Below are 24,861 nucleotides of genomic sequence, written 5' to 3' on the forward strand. Positions count from 1 at the left end.
GTAAGAAACTAGTAGCATAACCACTGAAGTGCATGAGTCATTCTCTGAGGTCACCCCAGCAGAGAGGCCCTGAAGGAACTTAATGGAGTACACAGTAAGAACTTCTCTCATGCCTTACGAACTCAGAACAGCATTACTCCATAGAGAAACAGAAAAGGAAGTACCAGGCAGCTTTTTATGCTGAAGTTGAGTCAACTCATATTTGGACTATTTCTCAAATTAAGAAGCACAAGAGGACATGAACCTTCAGTAAATGTTTCTTCCTCAAAACATGAATGCTAAAGAAAGTGTTTAGAAATATTCGTAGATAGACAAGTGCAGCTTTTTTGTGCTGTAAGTCACTTCAGTCGAGTATGACTCTTTGTGACCTTATGGACTGTAGACTGCCAGGCTCCTCTGTCCATGGAGTTCTCCAGGCAAAAATACTGGAGTGGGTTATCATGCCCTATTCCAGGGGATCTTCCCAACCCAGGAATCGCTCCCATGTTGTTTACATCTCCTTCATTAGCAGGCGAGTTCTTTACCACTAGCACCACCTGAGAAGCCCCTCAGTTATGAGAGTTTAAAATGTATGTTACTCCGTTCTTATCTTAACATCATCTTTGAATTCATACTTTTAAAAGTGGCCACTCTGTTTAAGTATGAGTAGAATTGATCCCAGTGCTAATAACTCTTTGCATTCTGTCTCTATTGACATATAATGCAAAGGTGAAATTTAGAAATTCCACTGCAGCCTTCTTTTTGAGCAAAATATGCATCAAAGTCAGCTAAAGTTGAGATGATAAACTAAAATCTAGTGTAGAAAGGAAGACAAAACAGGAAGTAGTCAAATATGCATATTGATAAGACACTCTTCCTGACCAAACTCTTAGTCAGACTTCTCTAAACCCTGTTCCTCATGGGGGGCCTTGACTTTGCACACTTTTCTCCATCCTTGTCAACTGTGCTTAGCCCAATTTCAAGGAAAATCCTACCAAATCAGTTTAGAGAAAATTTCTGCTACTCTTTAGATTTGATTGCTCTTAATAGCTCATTAAATATCTCCTCTCCCACCCTTGATACTTGATCACTCTGGCCTGCTACTAGTAATTTTCCATCCTCCAAATCTCTCCCTGCCACACCAACTCTGTTCCTTGGCTATAAATTTTGGCTGACTTGTTCTGAACTGAACCCAGTGCTAAACTAAAGTCTCTTCGTGAATACAAACTAAATGTCCATCAACAAAGGAATGAATAAAAAGATGTGGTACATATTTACAATGGGAAATTACTGAGCCATTAAAAAGAATTAAATAACGCCATTTGCAGCAACATAGGTGGAACTAGAGATTGTCATACTGAGTGAAGTCAGAGAGAGAAAGACAAATGTCATATTATACTGCTTATATGTGGAACCTTTAAAAAATGATGCAAATGAACTTATTTACAAAACAGAAACAGATTCACAGACTTGGAGAATGGATTAATGGTTACCAGGATAGAAGGGTGGAAAGAAGGGATAGTTAGGGAGTTTGGGATTGACATGTACACACTGCTATATTTAAAATGAATAACCAATAAGGACCTACTGTCGGGCACAAGGAACTCTGCTCGATGTTAAGTAGCAACCTAAATGGGAAAAGAATTCAAAACAATGGTAGATACATGAATATGTAAAAAATAATTCAATCTCCAATAATAAAGGGTAAATTAAAACGACAGAAAAAAACTAGTTTTTTTCCCCCATTGCAATTGTTTCCAAATTAAATCTATCTTTACTGCCTTAACTAGTGTCTGGCTCTGGTTCTCTTTGACAATATGCACAAACAGGTACATATAACACAGAGCTCTGATGCTTAAGATACTATATGGTCCTTACACAAATCAATCAATGTGATGTACCATATTAACAAATTGAAAGATAAAAACCATATGATGATCTCAACAGATGCAGAAAAAGTCTTTCACAAAATTCAGCACCTATTTATGATTAAAACTCTTCAAAAAATGGGCATAGAAGTAACTGACCTTAACTAGTAAAGGGCATATATGATAAGCCTACAGCAAACATTAATCTCAATGGTGAAAAGCTGAAAGAATTCCCCCTAAGATCAGGAACAAGACAAGGATGTCCACTTTCACCACTATTATTCAACATAGTTCTGGAAGTCCTAGCTACAGCAATCAGAGAAGAAAAAGAAATGAATCCAAATTGGAAAAGAAGAAGTAAACCTCTCACTGTTTGCAGATGACATGATATTATACATGGAAAACCCTAAAGATAGTATCAGAAAATTACTAAAGCTAATGAGTGAATTTAGCAAAGCTGCAGGATACAAGATCAGTACACAGAAATCACTTGCATTTCTATATACTAACAATGAAAAATCAGAAAGCAAAATTAAGGAACCAATCCCATTCACCATTACAACAAAAAGAATTAAATATCTAGAAATAAACTTACCTAAGGAGACAAAAGAACTGTACACAGAAAATTATAAGACACTGATGAAAGAAATCAAAGATGACCTAAACAGATGGAGAGATATTCCATGTTTCAGGGTAGGAGGAATCAATATTGTGAAAATGACTATACTACCAAATGCAATCTACAGAGTCAATGCGATCCCTATCAAATTACCAACGGCATTTTTCACAGAACTAGAACAAAAAATTTCACAATTCATATGGAAGCAAAGAAGACCCCAAATAGAAAAGGTAGTCTTGAGAAAGAATAGAGCTGGAGGAGTCAAGCCTCCTGACTTCAGATGATACTGCAAACAGTAATCAAAACAGTATGGTACTGGCACAAAAACAGAAATGTAGACCAATGGAACAAGATAGAAAGCCCAGAAATAAACTCATGCACCTATGGGTACCTTATTTTTGACAAAGGAGACAAGAACATACAATGGGACAACACAGCCTTGTCAATAAATGATGCTGGGAAAACTGGACAGCTACATGTAAAAGAATGAAATTAGAATACTTCCTAACACCATACACAAAAATAACCTCAAAATGGATGAAAGACATAAATGTAAGACCAGAAACTATAAAACTCTTAGAGGAAAACATAGGTAGAACACTCGATGACATAAATCAAGGCAAGATCCTCTATGACCCACCTCCCAGAGTAACGGAAATGAAAACAAAAGTAAATAAGTGGGACCTGATTAAACTTAAAAGTTTTTGCACAGCAAAGAAAACTATAAGCAAGGTGAAAAGACAACCCTCAGAATGGGAGAAAATAATAGCAAATGAAAAAACTGACCAGGGATTAATTTCCAAAATATACCAGCAGCTCATACAACTCAATGCCAGAAAAACAACCCAATCAAAAGTGGGGAAAAGACCTAAACAGACATTTCTCCAAAAAAGATATATAGATGGCTAACAAATACATGAAAAGATGTTCAATGTCTCTCATTATTAGAGAAATGCAAATCAAAACTGTTATGAGATATCACCTCACATCTATCAAAACAGCCATCATCAAAAAGTCTACAGACAATAAATTACAGATGTGGAGAAAGAGGAACTCTCTTGCACTCTTGGTGGGAATATAAACTGATACAGCCACTATGGAAGATGGTATGGAGATTCCTTAAAAAACTAGGAATAAAACCACCATCAGTTCAGTTCAGTTCAGTTGCTCAGTCGTGTCCAACTCTTTGCGACCTCATGAATCCAGCATGCCAGGCCTCTCTGTCCATCACCAACTCCTGGAGTTCACTCAGACTCCCGTCCATCGAGTCAGTGATGCCATCCAGCCATCTAATCCTCTGTTGTCCCCTATTCTCCTGCCCACAATCCCTCCCACCATCAAAGTCTTTTCCAATGAGTCAACTCTTCACATGAGGTGGCCAAAGTACTGGAGTTTCAGCTTTAGCATCATTCCTTCCAAAGAAATCCCAGGGTTGATCTCCTTCAGAATGGACTGGTTGGATCTCCTTGCAGCCCAAGGGACTCTCAAGAGTCTTCTCCAACACCACAGTTCAAAAGCATCAATTCTTCGGTGCTCAGCCTTCTTCACAGTCCAACTCTCACATCCATACATGACCAGTGGAAAAACCATAGCCTTGACTAGACGGACCTTTGTTGGCAAAGGAATGTCTCTGCTTTTGAATATGCTCTCTAGGTTGGTCATAACTTTTCTTCCAAGGAGTAAGCATCTTTTAATTTCATGGCTGCAATCACCATCTGCAGTGATTTTGGAGCCCCCCAAAATAAAGTCTGACACTGTTTCCACTGTTTCCCCATCTATTTCCCATGAAGTGATGGGACCAGATGCCACGATCTTCGTTTTCTGAATGTTGAGCTTTAAGCCAACTTTTTCACTCTCCACTTTCACTTTCATCAAGAGGCTTTTTAGCTCCTCTTCACTTTCTACCATAAGGGTGGTGTCATCTGCATATCTGAGGTTACTGATATTTCTTCCGGCAATCTTGATTCCAGCTTGTGTTTCTTCCAGTCCAGTGTTTCTCATGATGTACTCTGCATAGAAGTTAAATAAGCAGGGTGACAATATACAGCCTTGGCGTACTCCTTTTCCTATTTGGAACCAGTCTGTTTTCCATGTCCAGTTCTAACTGTTGCTTCCTGACCTGCATACAGATTTCTCAAGAGGCAGGTTAGGTGGTCTGGTATTCCCATCTCTTTCAGAATTTTCCACAGTTTATTTTATTTTTTCTTTTAATTTTTAATTTTTTGATTTTTTTAATTTTAAAATCTTTAATTCTTACATGCGTTCCCAAACATGAACCCCTCTCCCACCTCCCTCCCCATAACATCTCTCTGGGTCATCCCCATGCACCAGCCCCATGCATGCTGTATCCTGCGTCAGACATAGACTGGCAATTTGATTCTTACATGATAGTATACATGTTAGAATGCCATTCTCCCAAATCATCCCACCCTCTCCCTCTCCCTCTGAGTCCAAAAGTCCGTTATACACATCTGTGTCTTTTTTCCTGTCTTGCATACAGGGTCGTCATTGCCATCTTCCTAAATTCCATATATATGTGTTAGTATACTGTATTGGTGTTTTTCTTTCTGGCTTACTTCACTCTGTATAATCGGCTCCAGTTTCATCCATCTCATCAGAACTGATTCAAATGAATTCTTTTTAACGGCTGAGTAATACTCCATTGTGTATATGTACCACTGCTTTCTTATCCATTCATCTGCTGATGGACATCTAGGTTGTTTCCATGTCCTGGCTATTATAAACAGTGCTGCGATGAACATTGGGGTACATGTGTCTCTTTCACTTCTGGTTTCCTCAGTGTGTATGCCCAGAAGTGGGATTGCTGGGTCATAAGGTAGTTCTATTTGCAATTTTTTAAGGAATCTCCACACTGTTCTCCATAGTGGCTGTACTAGTTTGCATTCCCACCAACAGTGTAGGAGGGTTCCCTTTTCTCCACACCCTCTCCAGCATTTATTGCTTGTAGATTTTTGGATCGCAGCCATTCTGACTGGTGTGAAGTGGTACCTCATTGTGGTTTTGATTTGCATTTCTCTAATAATGAGTGATGTTGAGCATCTTTTCATGTGTTTGTTAGCCATCCGTATGTCTTCTTTGGAGAAATGTCTATTTAGTTCTTTGGCCCATTTTTTGATTGGGTCGTTTATTTTTCTGGAATTGAGCTGCAGAAGTTGCTTGTATATTTTGGAGATGAGTTGTTTGTCAGTTGCTTCACTTGCAATTATTTTCTCCCATTCCGAAGGCTGTCTTTTCACCTTGCTTATATTTTCCTTTGTTGTGTAGAAGCTTTTAATTTTAATTAGATCCCATTTGTTTATTTTTGCTTTTATTTCCAGAATTCTGGGAGGTGGATCATAGAGGATCCTGCTGTGATTTATGTCGGAGAGTGTTTTGCCTATGTTCTCCTCTAGGAGTTTTATAGTTTCTGATCTTACATTTAGATCTTTAATCCATTTTGAGTTTATTTTTGTGTGCGGTGTTAGAAAGTGATCTAATTTCATTCTTTTACAAGTGGTTAACCAGTTTTCCCAGCACCACTTGTTAAAGAGATTGTCTTTACTCCATTGTATATTCTTGCCTCCTTTGTCAAAGATAAGGTGTCCATATGTGTGTGGATTTATCTCTGGGCTTTCTATTTTGTTCCATTGATCTATATGTCTGTATTTGTGCCAGTACCATACTGTTTTGATGACTGTGGCTTTGTAGTAGAGCCTGAAGTCAGGCAAGTTGATTCCTCCAGTTCCATTCTTATTTCTCAAGATTGCTTTGGCAATTCGAGGTTTTTTGTATTTCCATACAAATCTTGAAATTATTTGTTCTAGTTCTGTGAAAAATATGGCTGGTAGCTTGATAGGGATTGCATTGAATTTGTAAATTGCTTTGGGTAGTATACTCATTTTCACTATATTGATTCTTCTGATCCATGAACATGGTATATTTCTCCATCTAATAGTGTCCTCTTTGATTTCTTTCATCAGTGTTTTATAGTTTTCTATATATAGGTCTTTAGTTTCTTTAGGTAGATATATTCCTAAGTATTTTATTCTTTTCGTTGCAATGGTGAATGGAATTGTTTCCTTAATTTCTTTTTCTACTTTCTCATTATTAGTGTATAGGAATGCAAGGGATTTCTGTGTGTTGATTTTATATCCTGCAACTTTACTATATTCATTGATGAGCTCTAGTAATTTTCTTGTGGAGTCTTTAGGGTTTTCCATGTAGAGGATCATGTCATCTGCAAACAGTGAGAGTTTTACTTCTTCTTTTCCAATTTGGATTCCTTTTATTTCTTTTTCTGCTGTGATTGCTGTGGCCAAAACTTCCAGAACTATGTTGAATAGTAGCGGTGAAAGTGGGCACCCTTGTCTTGTTCCTGACTTTAGGGGAAATGTTTTCAATTTTTCACCATTGAGGATAATGTTTGCTGTGGGTCTGTCATATATAGCTTTTATTATGTTGAGGTATGTTCCTTCTATTCCTGCTTTCTGGAGAGTTTTTATCATAAACGGATGTTGAATTTTTGTCAAAGGCCTTCTCTGCATCTATGGAGATAATCATATGGTTTTTATTTTTCAATTTGTTAATGTGGTGAATTACATTGATTGATTTGCGGATATTGAAGAAACCTTGCATCCCTGGGATAAAGCCCACTTGGTCATGGTGTATGATCTTTTTAATGTGTTGTTGGATTCTGATTGCTAGAATTTTGTTGAGGATTTTTGCATCTATGTTCATCAATGATATTGGCCTGTAGTTTTCTTTTTTTGTGACATCTTTGTCAGGTTTTGGTATTAGGGTGATGGTGGCCTCATAGAATGAGTTTGGAAGTTTACCTTCCTCTGCAATTTTCTGGAAGAGTTTGAGGAGGATAGGTGTTAGCTCTTCTCGAAATTTTTGGTAGAATTCAGCTGTGAAGCCGTCTGGACCTGGGCTTTTGTTTGCTGGAAGATTTCTGATTACAGTTTCAATTTCTGTGCTTGTGATGGGTCTGTTAAGATTTTCTATTTCTTCCTGGTTCAGTTTTGGAAAATTGTACTTTTCTAAGAATTTGTCCATTTCTTCCACGTTGTCCATTTTATTGGCATACAACTGCTGATAGTAGTCTCTTATGATCCTTTGTATTTCTGTGTTGTCTGTTGTGATCTCTCCATTTTCATTTCTAATTTTATTGATTTGATTTTTCTCTCTTTGCTTCTTGATGAGTCTGGCTAATGGTTTGTCAATTTTATTTATCCTTTCAAAGAACCAGCTTTTGGCTTTGTTGATTTTTGCTATGGTCTCTTTTGTTTCTTTTGCATTTATTTCTGCCCTAATTTTAAAGATTTCTTTCCTTCTACTAACTCTGGGGTTCTCCAATTCTTCCTTTTCTAGTTGCTTTAGTTGTAGAGTTAGGTTATTTATTTGACTTTTTTCTTGTTTCTTGAGGTATGCCTGTATTGCTATGAACTTTCCTCTTAGCACTGCTTTTATAGTGTCCCACAGGTTTTGGGTTGTTGTGTTTTCATTTTCATTAGTTTCTATGCATATTTTGATTTCTTTTTTGATTTCTTCTGTGATTTGTTGGTTATTCAGAAGTGTGTTGTTCAACCTCCATATGTTGGAATTTTTAATAGTTTTTCTCCTGTAATTGAGATCTAATCTTAATGCATTATGGTCAGAAAAGATGCTTGGAATGATTTCGATTTTTTTGAATTTATCAAGTTTAGATTTATGGCCCAGGATGTGATCTATCCTGGAGAAGGTTCCATGAGCACTGGAAAAAAAGGTGAAATTCATTGTTTTGTGGTGAAATGTCCTATAGATATCAATTAGGTCTAACTGATCTAATGTATCATTTAAAGTTTGCGTTTCTTTGTTAATTTTCTGTTTAGTTGATCTGTCCATAGGTGTGAGTGGGGTATTAAAGTCTCCCACTATTATTGTGTTATTGTTGATTTCCCCTTTCATACTTGTTAGCATTTGTCTTACATATTGCGGTGCTCCTATATTGGGTGCATATATATTTATAATTGTTATATCTTCTTCTTGGATTGTTCCTTTGATCATTATGTAGTGGCCTTCTTTGTCTCTTTTCACAGCCTTTGTTTTAAAGTCTATTTTATCGGATATGAGTATTGCCACTCCTGCTTTCTTTTGGTCTCTATTTGCGTGGTGTATCTTTTTCCAGCCCTTCACTTTCAGTCTGTATGTGTCCCTTGTTTTGAGGTGGGTTTCTTGTAAGCAGCATATAGAGGGGTCTTGTTTTTGTATCCATTCGGCCAGTCTTTGCCTTTTGGTTGGGGCGTTCAACCCATTTACGTTTAAGGTAATTATTGATAAGTATGATCCTGTTACCATTTACTTTATTGTTTTGGGTTCGGGTTTATACACCCTTTTTGTGTTTCCTGTCTAGAGAATATCCTTTAGAAATTGTTGGAGAGCTGGTTTGGTGGTGCTGAATTCTCTCAGCTTTTGCTTGTCTGTAAAGCTTTTGATTTCTCCTTCATATTTGAATGAGATCCTTGCTGGGTACAGTAATCTGGGCTGTAGGTTATTGTCTTTCATCACTTTAAGTATGTCTTGCCATTCCTTCCTGGCCTGAAGAGTTTCTATTGAAAGATCAGCTGTTATCCTTATGGGAATCCCCTTGTGTGTTATTTGTTGTTTTTCCCTTGCTGCTTTTATTTTTATTTTTTTTTTATGAGTAATTTTACTTTAATAGACTTGTCACAGGTATCATAGCAAAGATTTCAGCATTAATTCTTCCTGCCTAGTTTCAAGATTTCACAATACTTTCCCCAATGTTGTTACACTAATTTCTATGTTTTGATATATCATTTTGTGTTTTTCATTTTTTTTTTTAATTTTTAATTTTTTTTAAATTTTAAAATCTTTAATTCTTACATGCGTTCCCAAACATGAACCCCCCTCCCACCTCCCTCCCCACAACATCTCTCTGGGTCATCCCCATGCACCAGCCCCAAGCAAGCTGCACCCTATGTCAGACATGGACTGGCGATTCAATTCTTACATGACAGTATACATGTTATAATTCCCATTCTCCCAAATCATCCCACCCTCTCCCTCTCCCTCTGAGTCCAAAAGTCCGGTATACACATCTGTGTCTTTTTTCCTGTCTTGCATACAGGGTCGTCATTGCCATCTTCCTAAATTCCATATATATGTGTTAGTATACTGTATTGGTGTTTTTCTTTTTGGCTTACTTCACTCTGTATAATTGGCTCCAGTTTCACCCATCTCATCAGAACTGATTCAAATGAATTCTTTTTAACGGCTGAGTAATACTCCATTGTGTATAGTACCACAGCTTTCTTATCCATTCATCTGCTGATGGACATCTAGGTTGTTTCCATGTCCTGGCTATTGTAAACAGTGCTGCGATGAACATTGGGGTACATGTGTCTCTTTCAATTCTGGTTTCCTCGGTGTGTATGCCCAGAAGTGGGATTGCTGGGTCATAAGGTAGTTCTATTTGCAATTTTTTTAAGGAATCTCCACACTGTTCTCCATAGTGGCTGTACTAGTTTGCATTCCCACCAACAGTGTAGGAGGGTTCCCTTTTCTCCACACCCTCTCCAGCATTTATTGCTTGTAGATTTTTGGATCGCAGCCATTCTGACTGGTGTGAAGTGGTACCTCATTGTGGTTTTGATTTGCATTTCTCTAATAGTGAGTGATGTTGAGCATCTTTTCATGTGTTTGTTAGCCATCCGTATGTCTTCTTTGGAGAAATGTCTACTTAGTTCTTCGGCCCATTTTTTGATTGGGTCGTTTATTTTTCTGGAATTGAGCTGCAGAAGTTGCTTTTATATTTTTGAGATTAGTTGTTTGTCAGTTGTTTCAGTTGCTATTATTTTCTCCCATTCAGAAGGCTGTCTTTTCACCTTGCTTATATTTTCCTTTGTTGTACAGAAGCTTTTAATTTTAATTAGATCCCATTTGTTTATTTTTGCTTTTATTTCCAGAATTCTGGGAGGTGGATCATAGAGGATCCTGCTGTGATTTATGTCTGAGAGTGTTTTGCCTATGTTCTCCTCTAGGAGTTTTATAGTTTCTGATCTTACATTTAGATCTTTAATCCATTTTGAGTTTATTTTTGTGTACGGTGATAGAAAGTGATCTAGTTTCATTCTTTTACAAGTGGTTAACCAGTTTTCCCAGCACCACTTGTTAAAGAGATTGTCTTTACTCCATTGTATATTCTTGCCTCCTTTGTCAAAGATAAGGTGTCCATATGTGTGTGGATTTATCTCTGGGCTTTCTATTTTGTTCCATTGATCTATATGTCTGTCTTTGTGCCAGTACCATACTGTCTTGATGACTGTGGCTTTGTAGTAGAGCCTGAAGTCAGGCAAGTTGATTCCTCCAGTTCCATTCTTCTTTCTCAAGATTGCTTTGGCTATTCGAGGTTTTTTGTATTTCCATACAAATCTTGAAATTATTTGTTCTAGTTCTGTGAAAAATGTGGCTGGTAGCTTGATAGGGATTGCATTGAATTTGTAAATTGCTTTGGGTAGTATACTCATTTTCACTATATTGATTCTTCCGATCCATGAACATGGTATATTTCTCCATCTATTAGTGTCCTCTTTGATTTCTTTCATCAGTGTTTTATAGTTTTCTATATATAGGTCTTTAGTTTCTTTAGGTAGATATATTCCTAAGTATTTTATTCTTTTCGTTGCAATGGTGAATGGAATTGTTTCCTTAATTTCTTTTTCTACTTTCTCATTATTCGTGTATAGGAATGCAAGGGATTTCTGTGTGTTGATTTTATATCCTGCAACTTTACTATATTCATTGATTAGCTCTAGTAATTTTCTGGTGGAGTCTTTAGGGTTTTCCATGTAGAGGATCATGTCATCTGCAAACAGTGAGAGTTTTACTTCTTCTTTTCCAATTTGGATTCCTTTGATTTCTTTTTCTGCTGTGATTGCTGTGGCCAAAACTTCCAGAACTATGTTGAATAGTAGCGGTGAAAGTGGACACCCTTGTCTTGTTCCTGACTTTAGGGGAAATGCTTTCAATTTTTCACCATTGAGGATAATGTTTGCTGTGGGTTTGTCATATATAGCTTTTATTATGTTGAGGTATGTTCCTTCTATTCCTGCTTTCTGGAGAGTTTTTATCATAAATGGATGTTGAATTTTGTCAAAGGCCTTCTCTGCATCTATTGAGATAATCATATGGTTTTTATTTTTCAATTTGTTAATGTGGTGAATTACATTGATTGATTTGCGGATATTGAAGAATCCTTGCATCCCTGGGATAAAGCCCACTTGGTCATGGTGTATGATCTTTTTAATGTGTTGTTGGATTCTGATTGCTAGAATTTTGTTGAGGATTTTTGCATCTATGTTCATCAGTGATATTGGCCTGTAGTTTTCCTTTTTTGTGACATCTTTGTCAGGTTTTGGTATTAGGGTGATGGTGGCCTCATAGAATGAGTTTGGAAGTTTACCTTCCTCTGCAATTTTCTGGAAGAGTTTGAGGAGGATAGGTGTTAGCTCTTCTCGAAATTTTTGGTAGAATTCAGCTGTGAAGCCGTCTGGACCTGGGCTTTTGTTTGCTGGAAGATTTCTGATTACAGTTTCAATTTCTGTGCTTGTGATGGGTCTGTTAAGATTTTCTATTTCTTCCTGGTTCAGTTTTGGAAAATTGTACTTTTCTAAGAATTTGTCCATTTCTTCCACGTTGTCCATTTTATTGGCATACAACTGCTGATAGTAGTCTCTTATGATCCTTTGTATTTCTGTGTTGTCTGTTGTGATCTCTCCATTTTCATTTCTAATTTTATTGATTTGATTTTTCTCTCTTTGCTTCTTGATGAGTCTGGCTAATGGTTTGTCAATTTTATTTATCCTTTCAAAGAACCAGCTTTTGGCTTTGTTGATTTTTGCTATGGTCTCTTTTGTTTCTTTTGCATTTATTTCTGCCCTAATTTTTAAGATTTCTTTCCTTCTACTAACTCTGGGGTTCTCCAATTCTTCCTTTTCTAGTTGCTTTAGTTGAAGAGTTAGGTTATTTATTTGACTTTTTTCTTGTTTCTTGAGGTATGCCTGTATTGCTATGAACTTTCCTCTTAGCACTGCTTTTATAGTGTCCCACAGGTTTTGGGTTGTTGTGTTTTCATTTTCATTAGTTTCTATGCATATTTTAATTTCTTTTTTGATTTCTTCTGTGATTTGTTGGTTATTCAGAAGTGTGTTGTTCAACCTCCATATGTTGGAATTTTTAATAGTTTTTCTCCTGTAATTGAGATCTAATCTTAATGCATTATGGTCAGAAAAGATGCTTGGAATGATTTCGATTTTTTTGAATTTATCAAGTTTAGATTTATGGCCCAGGATGTGATCTATCCTGGAGAAGGTTCCATGAGCACTTGAAAAAAAAGTGAAATTCATTGTTTTGTGGTGAAATGTCCTATAGATATCAATTAGGTCTAACTGATCTAATGTATCATTTAAAGTTTGCGTTTCTTTGTTAATTTTCTGTTTAGTTGATCTGTCCATAGGTGTGAGTGGGGTATTAAAGTCTCCCACTATTATTGTGTTATTGTTGATTTCCCCTTTCATACTTGTTAGCATTTGTCTTACATATTGCGGGGCTCCTATATTGGGGGCATATATATTTATAATTGTTATATCTTCTTCTTGGATTGTTCCTTTGATCATTATGTAGTGGCCTTCTTTGTCTCTTTTCACAGCCTTTGTTTTAAAGTCTATTTTATCGGATATGAGTATTGCCACTCCTGCTTTCTTTTGGTCTCTATTTGCGTGGTATATCTTTTTCCAGCCCTTCACTTTCAGTCTGTATGTGTCCCTTGTTTTGAGGTGGGTCTCTTGTAAGCAGCATATAGAGGGGTCTTGTTTTTGTATCCATTCAGCCAGTCTTTGTCTTTTGGTTGGGGCGTTCAACCCATTTACGTTTAAGGTAATTATTGATAAGTGTGATCCCGTTACCATTTACTTTATTGTTTTGGGTTCGAGTTTATACACCCTTTTCGTGTTTCCTGTCTAGAGAATATCCTTTAGAATTTGTTGGAGAGCTGGTTTGGTGGTGCTGAATTCTCTCAGCTTTTGCTTGTCTGTAAAGCTTTTGATTTCTCCTTCATATTTGAATGAGATCCTTGCTGGGTACAGTATTCTGGGCTGTAGGTTATTGTCTTTCATCACTTTAAGTATGTCTTGCCATTCCCTCCTGGCCTGAAGAGTTTCTATTGAAAGATCAGCTGTTATCCTAATGGGAATCCCCTTGTGTGTTATTTGTTGTTTTTCCCTTGCTGCTTTTAATATTTGTTCTTTGTGTTTGATCTTTGTTAATTTGATTAATATGTGTCTTGGGGTGTTTCGCCTTGGGTTTATCCTATTTGGAACTCTCTGTGTTTCTTGGACTTGGGTGATTATTTCCTTCCCCATTTTAGGGAAGTTTTCAACTATTATCTCCTCAAGGATTTTCTCATGATCTTTCTTTCTGTCTTCTTCTTCTGGGACTCCTATAATTCGAATGTTGGAGCGTTTCATATTGTCCTGGAGGTCTCTGAGATTGTCCTCGTTTCTTTTAATTCATTTTTCTTGTTTCCTCTCTGATTCATTTATTTCTACCATTCTATCTTCTATTTCACTAATGCTATCTTCTGCCTCTGTTATTCTACTATTTGTTGCCTCCAGAGTGTTTCTGATCTCATTTATTGCATTATTCATTATATTTTGACTCTTTTTTATTTCTTCTAGGTCCTTGTTAAACCTTTCTTGCATCTTCTCCATCCTTGTCTCTAGGCTATTTATCTGTGATTCCATTTTGATTTCAAGATTTTGGATCATTTTCACTATCAATATTCGGAATTCCTTCTCAGGTAGATTCCCTACTTCTTCCTCTTTTGTTTGGTTTGATGGGCAACTCTCCTGTTCCTTTACCTGCTGAGTATTCCTCTGTCTCTTCATCTTGGTTATATTGCTGCGTTTGGGGTGGCCTTTTTATATTCTGGTAATTTGTGGAGTTCTCTTTATTATGGAGCTTCCTCACTGTGGGTGGGGTTCTATCAGTAGCTTGTCAAGGTTTCCTGGTTAGGGAGGCTTGTGTTGGAGTTCTGGTGGGTGGAGCTGGGTTTCTTCTCTCTGGAGTGCAGTGGAGTGACCAGTAATGGGTTATGAGACATCAAAGGTTTTGGAATAATTTTGAGCTGCCTGTATATTGAAGCTCAGGGGAGTGTTCCTGTGTTGCTGGAGAATTTGAGTGGTATGTCTTGTTTTGGAACTTGTTGGCCCTTGGGTGGAGCTTGGTTTCGGCGTAGGTATGAAGGCATTTGATGAGCTCCTATTGCTTAATGTTCCCTGAATTCAAGAGTTCTCTAATGTTTTCAGGCTTTGGATTTAAGCCTCCTGCTTCTGGTTTTGTTTTATTTTTACAGTAGCCTCTAGACTTCTCCATCTATACAGCACCGATGATAAAACATCTAGGTTAAAGATGAAAAGTTTCTCCACATTGAGGGACACTCAGAGAGGTTCACTGAGTTACAAGGAGAAGAGAAGATGGAGGGGGTAGTTAGAGGTAACTGGAATGAGATGCGGTGAGATCAAAAGAGGAGAGAGCAAGCTAGCCAGTAGTCACTTCCTTATGTGCACTCTATAGTCTGGACCACTCAGAGGTATTTACAGAGTTATACGGGGAAGAGGAGAGGGAGGAAGTAGACAGAGGTGGCCAGGAGGATAAGAGAGAGGAATGAGAAGGAGAGAGACAAATCCTGCCAGTAACCAGTTCCTTAGGTGTTCTCCATCGTCTGGAACACACAGAGATTCACAGAGTTGGATAGAGAAGAGATGGGGGAGAAAAGAGACAGAGGCCACCTGGTGGAGAAAAAGGAGAGACCAAAGGAGGAGAGAGTGGTCAAGCCGGTAATCTCGCTCTCAGGTAAACTTGGGTAGTGAAGTTTGGGTTTTTAAATGTACAAATTTGACAACAAAAACCTAAGAGCAAAGATTAAAAATCTAGAGTAGAGGTTGGATTTTCAAAAATACAATATTAAAGAAAAGAAACAGAAGGAAAAAGGAAGAAAGAAAAAAAAAAGAATTATTAAAAAAAAAAAAACCACCAACAACCATCCAAAGACTATATATGGTGTTTGCCTTTAAAAAAAAAAAAGTCTTTGTTTTTTTTTAAATAGTAATAGTAGGTTATAGAAATAAAAATTAGAGGAGAAATAGAAGACTTAGCAATTAAAAAAAGTTAGAAAAAAAAGAAAAAACAAAAACAAACAAACAAAAAAAAAGGAATGATTTTAAAAATAGTAAAAATATTTCTGGCCCTTCTCTGATGTTGTGGGCCATGTGGGATCACTTCCAAGGTGGTTTCCTCTGTTTAACTTCTTCTGTTTGCTGGTTTTTTAGGCTCACTAGTTCAGTCGCGCTGTGGGGAGGGGGGATGCTGCAAACAAATAGCACTGTCCTGTGCACACAGTGTCTCAGCCCCGCTTGACCTGTCCCTTCTCGCGGCGCACAAACCGCTCCGGCTCTAGGATGCTCAGCCGGGAACCGTCTGGGGCCGGCCCTAGGCTGCGTGCACTTCCCCGGTCCAAGCCGCTCAGGTTCGGCGCTCAGGCAGCCCTCAGAGGCACAGATTCGGCTGGGACTGAGCTTTGTGCCCTTGCCAGGTCCGAGTAGCTCAGGAGTTTGGTGAGCGCGATCGCCGCGGCTTGTCACCTTTTCCGCCGCTGCTGCTCAGCTTTCTGGGTGGACTGCTGGCGCACCCCGTGAGGCAGATGGTGACTGTCCAGCACCCCCAGAAGTCTTAGCAAAGAAGCCTGCTTGCAGTTAGGTAAGTAAAGTCTCTCCGGGTCTGCAATTGCCCCTTTCCAGTCCTTACGGCTCTGGCTGCCTGTCCCCGGCGGGGGATGGTCTGCAGCCAGCTTTTTCCGTTCCGTCCTTTGTTCTGTGCTCGGTCCTGGCAGTGTCTTATGTTCGAGCTTTTCGCATGGTAGCTATCCCACAGTCTGGTTTGCTAGCCCAAGTTAGATCGTTCTGGTTGTGTGTGGGGCGTTCCTGCCCGATTCTTACAAAGCACTGCAGCCTGCGCGTCCCTGCCCTGCCCCCACTTCCCAGTGGCGGATGCAGGCGTCTGTGCTTTTTCCGCTGGGGGAGTTACTGTTGGGCTTGCAATCTGTTGGTTTTAATGATTTATCTATTTTTCCTTCCTGTTATGTTGCCCTCTGTGTTTCCAAGGCTCGCCACAGACTCGGCAGGGAGAGTGTTTCCTGGTGTTTGGAAACCTCTCTTCTTAAAATTCCCTTCCCGGGACGGGCTTCCCTTCCCGGGACGGAGCTCCCTCCCCACCTCCTTTGTCTCCTTTTTCGTCTTTTATATTTTTTCCTACCTGTTTTTGAAGACAAGGGTCTGCTTTTCTGGTTGCCTGATGTCCTCTGCCAGCCTACAGAAGTTGTTTTGTGGAGTTTGCTCGGCGTTGAAATGTTCTTTTGAGGAATTTGTGAGGGAGAAAGTGGTCTTCCCGTCCTATTCCTCCGCCATCTTTACAGTTCCTCCAGAATTTTCCACAGTTTATTGTGATCCACACAGTCAAAGGCTTTGGTGTAGTCAATAAAGCAGAAATAGATGTTTTTCTGGAACTCTCTTGCTTTTTCTGATATGACCCAGCAATCCCACTCCTAGCATATACCCCAAGAAAACAAAAATTGAAAAAGACACATGTATCTGATTGTTCACTGCAGTACTGTTTACAATAGCTAGAACATGGAAGCAACCTAGATGTCCATGGACAGATGAATGGATAAAGAAGTTGTGTTACATATACACAAATGGAATATTACTCAGCCATAAAAAGGAACACCTTTGAGTCAATTCTAATAAGGTAGATGAACCTAGAACTATTATACAGAGTGAAGTAAGTCAGAAAGAGAAAAATAAATATCATATTCTAATGCATATATATGGAATCTAGAAAAATGGTACTGAAGAAATTATTTGCAGGGAAGCAATGGAGAAACAGACATAGAGAATAGATTTATGAACATGGGGAGAGAGGAGGAGAGGGTGAGATGTATTGAAAGAGTAACATGGAAACTTACATTACCATATGTAAAATAGATAGCCAATGGGAATTTGCTGTACGGCTGAGGAAACTCAAACAGGGGCTCTGTATCAACCTAGATGGGTGGAGTGGGGAGGGAGACGGGAAGGAGGTTTAACAGGGAGGAGATATATGTATGCCTATGGCTGATTCATGTTGAGGTTTGACAGAAAACAGTAAAATTCTTTACAGCAATTATCCTTCAATAAAAAAATAAATAAATTATAAAGATACTATATGGTCTTAATGTCCATATGATAATGATGGAAGTGCAAATTAGTACAAGCTCTGAGGGTAATTGGACATTCTCTATGTGAAATCTTTAAAACACTCATATCTTGTTACTCAGTAATTCTATTTCTATGAATCAATCCTACTATATATGGTTTATATATAAAGATATCCACAGCAACATTATTTATAATGAAGAAAAATAAAAAAGAATCTGAATGTCCAACAATAATTTGTTATGTAATGTTATGAGGCACTCATAATGATTTGAGGAAACATTGTACAGCCCTCAAAATCTTTATGAAAAGTCATAGTGACCAAAAATGTACTTATGAAATAGTGGTAAGTAGAGAAAAAAAAACAGTATACTAAATTGCATGAAATTATGCCCACATTTAACAAATTTCTGCATATGTTGCTGTTGTTCAGTCACTAAGTCATGTCCGACTCTTTGCGACCTGATGGGCTGCAGCACGCCAGGCCTCCCTGTCCTTCTCTATCTCCCGGAGCTTGCTCAAACTCATATCCATTGAGTCAGTGATGCCATCCAACCACCTCATCTTCTGTTGTACCCTTCCCTTCTGACCCTCAGTTTTTCCCAGAATCAAAATTATGCCCACATAATTTTAACAAATTTCTGAATGTGTATTTTACATATATATTTAAAAAACATATATATGTATGTGAATGTATCTATATGAACACAAAACACTGAAAGAAGTACACCAAAAGGTTAAAAGCTGGAGGGCCTCTTCTGAAGCGGACTGATAGGTATTGGTTTTCCTTTTCAAAAAGCCAAGATTCCTGGGAATTCTCTGTGGTCCAGTAGTTAGGACTCAGGGCTTTCACTGCCCAGGGCCTGGGTTCAACCCCTGTTTGGGAAGCTAAGATCCCACAAGCCACTAGGCACGCCCTAAAAAAGAGTCAGGATTCTTTGGTGGATACAGAATAAGCCACTGGGACAAGGTTAAGCAGAGAAAGTATTTATTAAAGCAAATAATGTAGCTGACAGAATGGGTGAGGGTTCTGTGAAAACAGTCCTAGAGCAATGCCCAGATCTGGCTGATTCTGTGTAAGAAATGCTAGCAACGGGATTTTTCTACAGCTGCTGGCTGTGAGGAAGTCTAGAAAGCTACTCCTAAACTGCAACCCCCAGAAGCTGTTCATGTTTGGGGCCACACGCAAGCAAAAATGGAAACAATGCGGAAGTAGTTCCCACGTGTTACTCATGTCCAAGTGATCAGAGGGGTGATATATAACTGACCTAAACCATAAAAGGACAATTCTGACTGCTGGGAGGAGAACGTAATGCAGGAGCAGGGGAGGAAGCAAGGAGACTGCTGAGGAGATCATCACCATATTCCAGGTGAGGGGTAAAGATTGATCGGTGAGAAGCGGTTGAACTCTGGGTGTATTTCAAGGGTTACTCCTAGATCTTGACCTGAGAATCTGGGGGCCTTGGCTGTAACATAACTGAGATAGAAAAGATTGTAGGTAGAAATCATATCGAGCAATGTGCCAGGGTGCCCGCAGTGCAGAAAGTCAAAGTCTGATGACGTGTTTGCGGCAAACTTCCCTGGTGGCTCAGACGACAAAGCGTCTGCCTACGATGCAGGAGACCTGGGTTCAATCCCTGCGTCGGGAAGATTTCCTGGAGAAGGAAATGGGAACCCACTCCAGTATTCTTTTCTGGAAAATCCCATGGACGGAGGAACCTGGTGGGCTACAGTCCGTGGGGTTGCAAAGAGTCGGACACGACTGAGCGACTTCACTTTCACTTTCAAGGGTTTATTGCAAGTTGACTTTGCTGAGCTGTGTGGTCTTATGTTAGGCAGCTGTGGGCAAGGGACAGTGAAGTGTGAGTTACTAATCTTAGATATGGTTTGCTCTGCTTGAGGAAGAAAACTCTGGTGCCTCTCGGGGAAGCAGGCTACATTGTTGTCAGCTACTTCTCTTCCTAATCAATTTGATCTGTAGGTCTCCAACATTTGAACCAGAGCAGATGTCAAATGAAGTCTTTCTCTGTGAAATGGGTGAAAGTGAAGTCGCTCAGTCGTGTCCAACTCTTTGCAACCCAGTAGACTGTAGCCCACCATGCTCCTCTGTCCGTGGGGTTTTCCAGGCAAGAGTACTGGAGTGGGTTGCCATTTCCTTCTCCAGAGGATCTTCCCGACCCAGGGATCGAACCCAGGTCTCCCGCATTGTAAGCAGGACGCTTTACCGTCTGAGCCACCAGGGAGGTCATAAGGCTCAAGCCCCTGAAGTCGCCATCTAGGTGATCGGGGAGGACCTGGTATGGTCCCTTTCAAAGAGATCAAGGGCAGTCTTTGTTCTTACAGATTCCAAGTCAGAAGTGTGGGAAAAGTCAGAACCATTAGTTTGGAGAATCCAGATATCTGAGGAAATTAGAATTCAGGATTCAGTCCAGTTTACAGGTACATACAAAGTCTCAAAGACAAAATTAACAGGATTAGAATCTAATAGAGAGAAAGGTACAAACATAAATTTTCTCTCTACTATCATCCCCATTTTTTATCCAAGATAATCTTAGTAAAACTAATTTATTTTTGCTAAAGTTGGCCTGATAATTTATAATGACTATATAAGATCTTTTTAAGACTACTTTGCTGAAGCAAGATGCTGGGTTGACTTTTCCAAGAAGCTTTATTGGCTCCATAAAGCTAACCTCAATTCCTTAAAGCTGTCTGGTCATATCTGAGTTTATGCTTCTCTCTCTCAAACATGACAATCCAGTCAAACCCTTGATAATGAAACCACTTGGGTCATTTCAGGGGCTCTGAAAAGTTCTAGTAGTGTGGTCCTTTATGTCTCAGTGCAGAAAAGAAATCAGAGGAAGGCAAAGTGATAGATAGGAAGTGATTTATTAGAGTAGAATGCTTGCGAGGTTTACAAGTGGGCAAGTGAGAAGTGCCATGCCCCGAGAACTCACTGGGCTATAGTGTTATAATCAAAGGAAAAGTGGGGAGGGGAGGAGGCCTTCTTTGTCTTTCTTGAGCAGAAGTCATGCTTTCATCAACAGTTCCTCCTCCTGGTTGAGCAGAGGCGTTTTCTTGTCCGTACATGTCCAGGTTAGGTCCACAAATTATCGTTTATCCTGTGTGCAGAGAGCATGTCCCAGGGATCATTAACTTACTGAGCTCACTGGGCAGGATGTGGGTCTCACCATTGTGTTGTTTGGGGTCATGTCTCATGCTTCCGTTGCATGGTTTCGTTGCTAAGCAAGCCTGCTCTCTCGAGCCATCATTTAACTTACAGGGGGTCTCCCGTACATTTTCTACTTATAGGCCCCTGATGGGATTAACTAATCACCTGCTTTGTCCCTTTACTCTGTCCTTATCAGTAATACAGCAAATATTTTCAGCTGTGCCCTGTTATAAAAGACCAGATGCTTAATGAACTTATGCAAATAACTAACTCTATTGCCATGAAAAGAATACTTTAGGGTTTCCAGATTTAAGAGGGATCAAGTGGAGAGAAAAAGTAAATATTCCACCTTTGTTTATTAGGGTATACTTTACCAAAATGCTGTAAGACATAGGTAGCTTGAGAGAAGTTTCCTTAACTTTGGAAAAGCATCATATACAAGAACTGGCAAAGTTTAAAACAAAATGTCATAAAAATTATAATCATCCTCACGAGTTTGCTCAGTCTGATGTAAGTAATACTTGTTCTGCTTGAATCTAGTTTTTTCATTAGTTCTGGCAAGTTTTACCCAATTCCATTTTATTATCTTAACCTTAACAGAAGCCAGTACTTGTCAAAATCCTTTCCATGAATTTCTCTGAAGATGAAATATTTTTGCAGAAACACTTTTACAAAAGCATCTGAGTGAAACAGTAACTTTCTGTAAATGACAAAAGGCTCCGAGTGCATTATAATGGAATTTGGAGGATATTTTGTTTTTTCTGTGACACACAATGTTTTATGACCATATCTGATCAGTTCACCCTAGAAGGTTGTTCACTTGCTCTCTGTACGTCCCCTGCTCTGTCAGCCTCTGCTTTACCTTCACCCTACTCACAGGACTGAGCTTTCCTCTTGCTGGTAGATCCTAATCAGTGCATGCCTACATACTTACTTGCCCCAGGCCCAGATTATGATAGCTCTAAAGATTAGGAATACCTTATCAAAAGGACAAAAAGAGGTGCTCCTCTGCTGGTTTCCCTGGTAACCAAAGAGCCAACCTGAGGTCAATTCCCTTTATAACTGGTAACTTCTCCTCCCCCCACCAATCCCTCACCATCCCATAGCAGAGACGACTGCCATGTCTTGCCTTCTGTCTGTCACAAAGAGTGGAGTATTGCTCCAGGATTTTGCTTCAGACATGTAAGATCCCCCTTTAAAGGATGTCTCTGTTACTGACTCTGAATAAGGAAGAAATCTTGTTTTCCATTTCAAGTTAATCATGAAAGTAATGTTGCTTATCAGCTTGAATTATACAAAATAGCCCGCCTCTGGGAACTTTGCCACTCAGAAAACATCATGGCCAGGCCCAGCTGTGAATGACTGTTGCTGCTGCTAAGTCGCTTCAGTCGTGTCCGACTATGTGAGACCCCTGAGACAGCAGTCCACCAGGCTCCCCCGTCCCTGGGATTCTCTAGGCATGAATACTGGAGTGGGTTGCCATTTCCTTCTCCAATGCATGAAAGTGAAAAGTCAAAGTGAAGTCATTCAGTCGTGTGCAACTCTTCGTGGCCCCATGGACTGTAGCCCACCAAGCTCCTCTGTCCATGGGATTATCCCAGCAAAAATACTGGAGTGGGTTGTCATTTCCTCCTCCAAGAGATCTTCCTGACCCAGGGACTGAACTCGAGTCTCCTGCATCTATTGCATTAGCGGGTGGATTCTTTACCACTGAGCCCACTGGGAAGCCCAGCGGGTGCTATAACAGTTCTTAAATGTTCGATGCATACCCAACAATTTTGGCAGGTTTTTGTTGTTGTTGTTGTTGTGGTTGTTGTTGTTGTTTAACTTCTAGCTTCTTCTGTTATCAATTAGCCTTTGCCAAACTTAGTCTAACTCAAGTGAGATGCAGGCCAACCTCACACTCAGTCTGGTTTTTGAGCCGGACCCAGTCAACTCTGGCTGGCAACCACCGTGGAATCTGGAAACAAAACCGAGTTCAGAGTTTTCAAACAGGAAATTCCAGAACACCAGTTAGACTGAAAGCTCCCTGCAAAGAAAGTGGGGCTTAGACCCAAGAGGAACTTAGCAGTGACCCTTGAAAAATGACAGGAAAGACAGTGAACTCAAAGATTTTGGGGAGTACCACACATGTTTTTGTCCCTAAATGCCATCAGAAGATCACTTTGGATCCCGCTGTCAATAGATCTGTTAAGTAACAAAAATTCAACTTGGTAAATGTGAAGCTCTAATTGGCTTTATGTGAGAACTCATGAACTGGACAGCATCCCATCTAGGAAAAGAGAAGCACTGAGGAGCTGTACAAAACAGAAAGTCCATCTCCTTTTGGGTGATGGAGAAAAGGGTATGTGGCAGATTACCTCATTGACACTGACCAGAAAATTCCAGACTGGGCAATCAGGACTGCATTTCTGGGGGAGGTTGTAACTGCAATTAGGTCAGGTATTAAGTCTTTGTGAACTTAGCATAAGTGACTTCATTTTGGACCTCTTGTTTTTGTTTTCTTATTTTTAAACAATTATATAGATCCCATGGTTCTCCAAAATAACCATTTCAATCTATTTTCTAATCAAAAGATAGTATATCTTATTTTTTTAAATGTAAACAATACAGAAAAGAGTGAAATATATATAGGACTTCCCTGGTGATCCAGTGGCTAAGAATCCACCTGCCAATACAGGGGACATGGGTTCAGTCCCTGGTCTGGGAAGATTCCACATGCCATGGGGCAACTATACCTATGCACAACTACTGAACCTGTGCTCTGCACCAAGAGAAGCCCCGCAACTACAGAGTAGCCCCCAGTTGCCACAGCTAGAGAAAAGCCCAACACAGTCAGAAATTAAACAAAAATATATAGGACCTTCCCTGGTGGCTTAGCGCTCAAGAATCTATCTGCCATACAGGAGACACTGGTCCGATCCTTGGGTAGGGATGATCCCCTGGAGGAGGGCATGGCAACCCACTCCAGTATGCTTGCCAGGAGAATCCCATGGGCAGAAGAGCCTAGTGTGCTGCAGTCCAGAGTCACAGAGTCAGACATGACTGAAGCAACTAAGCAAGAACGTGCATTATTCAGTTCAGTCGCTCAGTCGTGTCCGACTCTTCGTGACCCCATGGACCACAGCATGCCAGGCCTCCCTGTCCATCACCAACTCCCGGAGTCTACTCTAACTCATCTCCATTGAATCGGTGATGCCATCCAACCATCTCATCCTCTGTCGTCCCCTTCTCCTCCTGCATTCAATCATTCCCAGCATCAGGGTCTTTTCAAATGAGTCAGCTCTTTGTATCAGGTGGCCAAAGTATTGGAGTTTCAGCTTCAACATCAGTCATTCCAATGAACACCCAGGACTGATCTCCTTTAGGATGGACTGGTTGGATCTCCTTGCAGTCCAAGGGACTCTCAAGAGTCTTCTCCAACACCACAGTTCAAAAGCATCAATTCCTCAGCACTCAGCTTTCTTCACAGTCCAACTCTCACATCCATACATGACCACAGGAAAAACCATAGCCTTGACTAGACAGACCTTTGTTGGCAAACTAATGTCTCTGCTGTTCAATATGCTTTCTAGGTTGGTCATAACTTTCCTTCCAAGGAGTAAGCGTCTTTTAATTTCATGGCTGCAATCATCATCTGCAGTGATTTTGGAGCCCCCAAAATAAAGTCTGACACTGTTTCCACTGTTTCCCCATCTATTTCCCATTACTTCATTATAGTTGGACTATAAAGAAAGCTGAGTGCCAAAATAATTGATGCTTTTGAACTATGGTGTTGGAGAAGACTCTTGAGAGTCCCTTAGACTGGGAGGAGATCCAACCAATCCACCCTAAAGGCAATCAATCATGAATATTCATTGGAAGGACTGATGCTAAAGCTGAAACTCCAATATTTTGGCTGCCTGATGCAAAGAACTG

The 24,861-nt window shown here is 39.6% G+C and overlaps 1 protein-coding gene across 3 annotated transcripts in view; it reads left to right on the forward strand.

The window, feature by feature from the left end:
- The window catches only part of GLIPR1 (GLI pathogenesis related 1), a 60,433-nt gene continuing 50,933 nt past the window's right edge, over positions 15,362-24,861 (forward strand). The window contains exon 1 of one of the 3 annotated variants that reach the window (XM_018047568.1): positions 15,362-15,378. The gene's annotated coding sequence lies outside the window, so the exon portion shown is untranslated. Of the gene's footprint in view, positions 15,379-18,977; positions 19,145-24,861 lie in introns of those variants that run through there. The other 2 variants (XM_018047567.1, XM_005679730.3) reach the window with 2 other exon arrangements.

This window comes from Capra hircus, chromosome 5 (assembly GCF_001704415.2).
Source record: "Capra hircus breed San Clemente chromosome 5, ASM170441v1, whole genome shotgun sequence".
NCBI classification, from domain to species: domain Eukaryota; kingdom Metazoa; phylum Chordata; class Mammalia; order Artiodactyla; family Bovidae; genus Capra; species Capra hircus.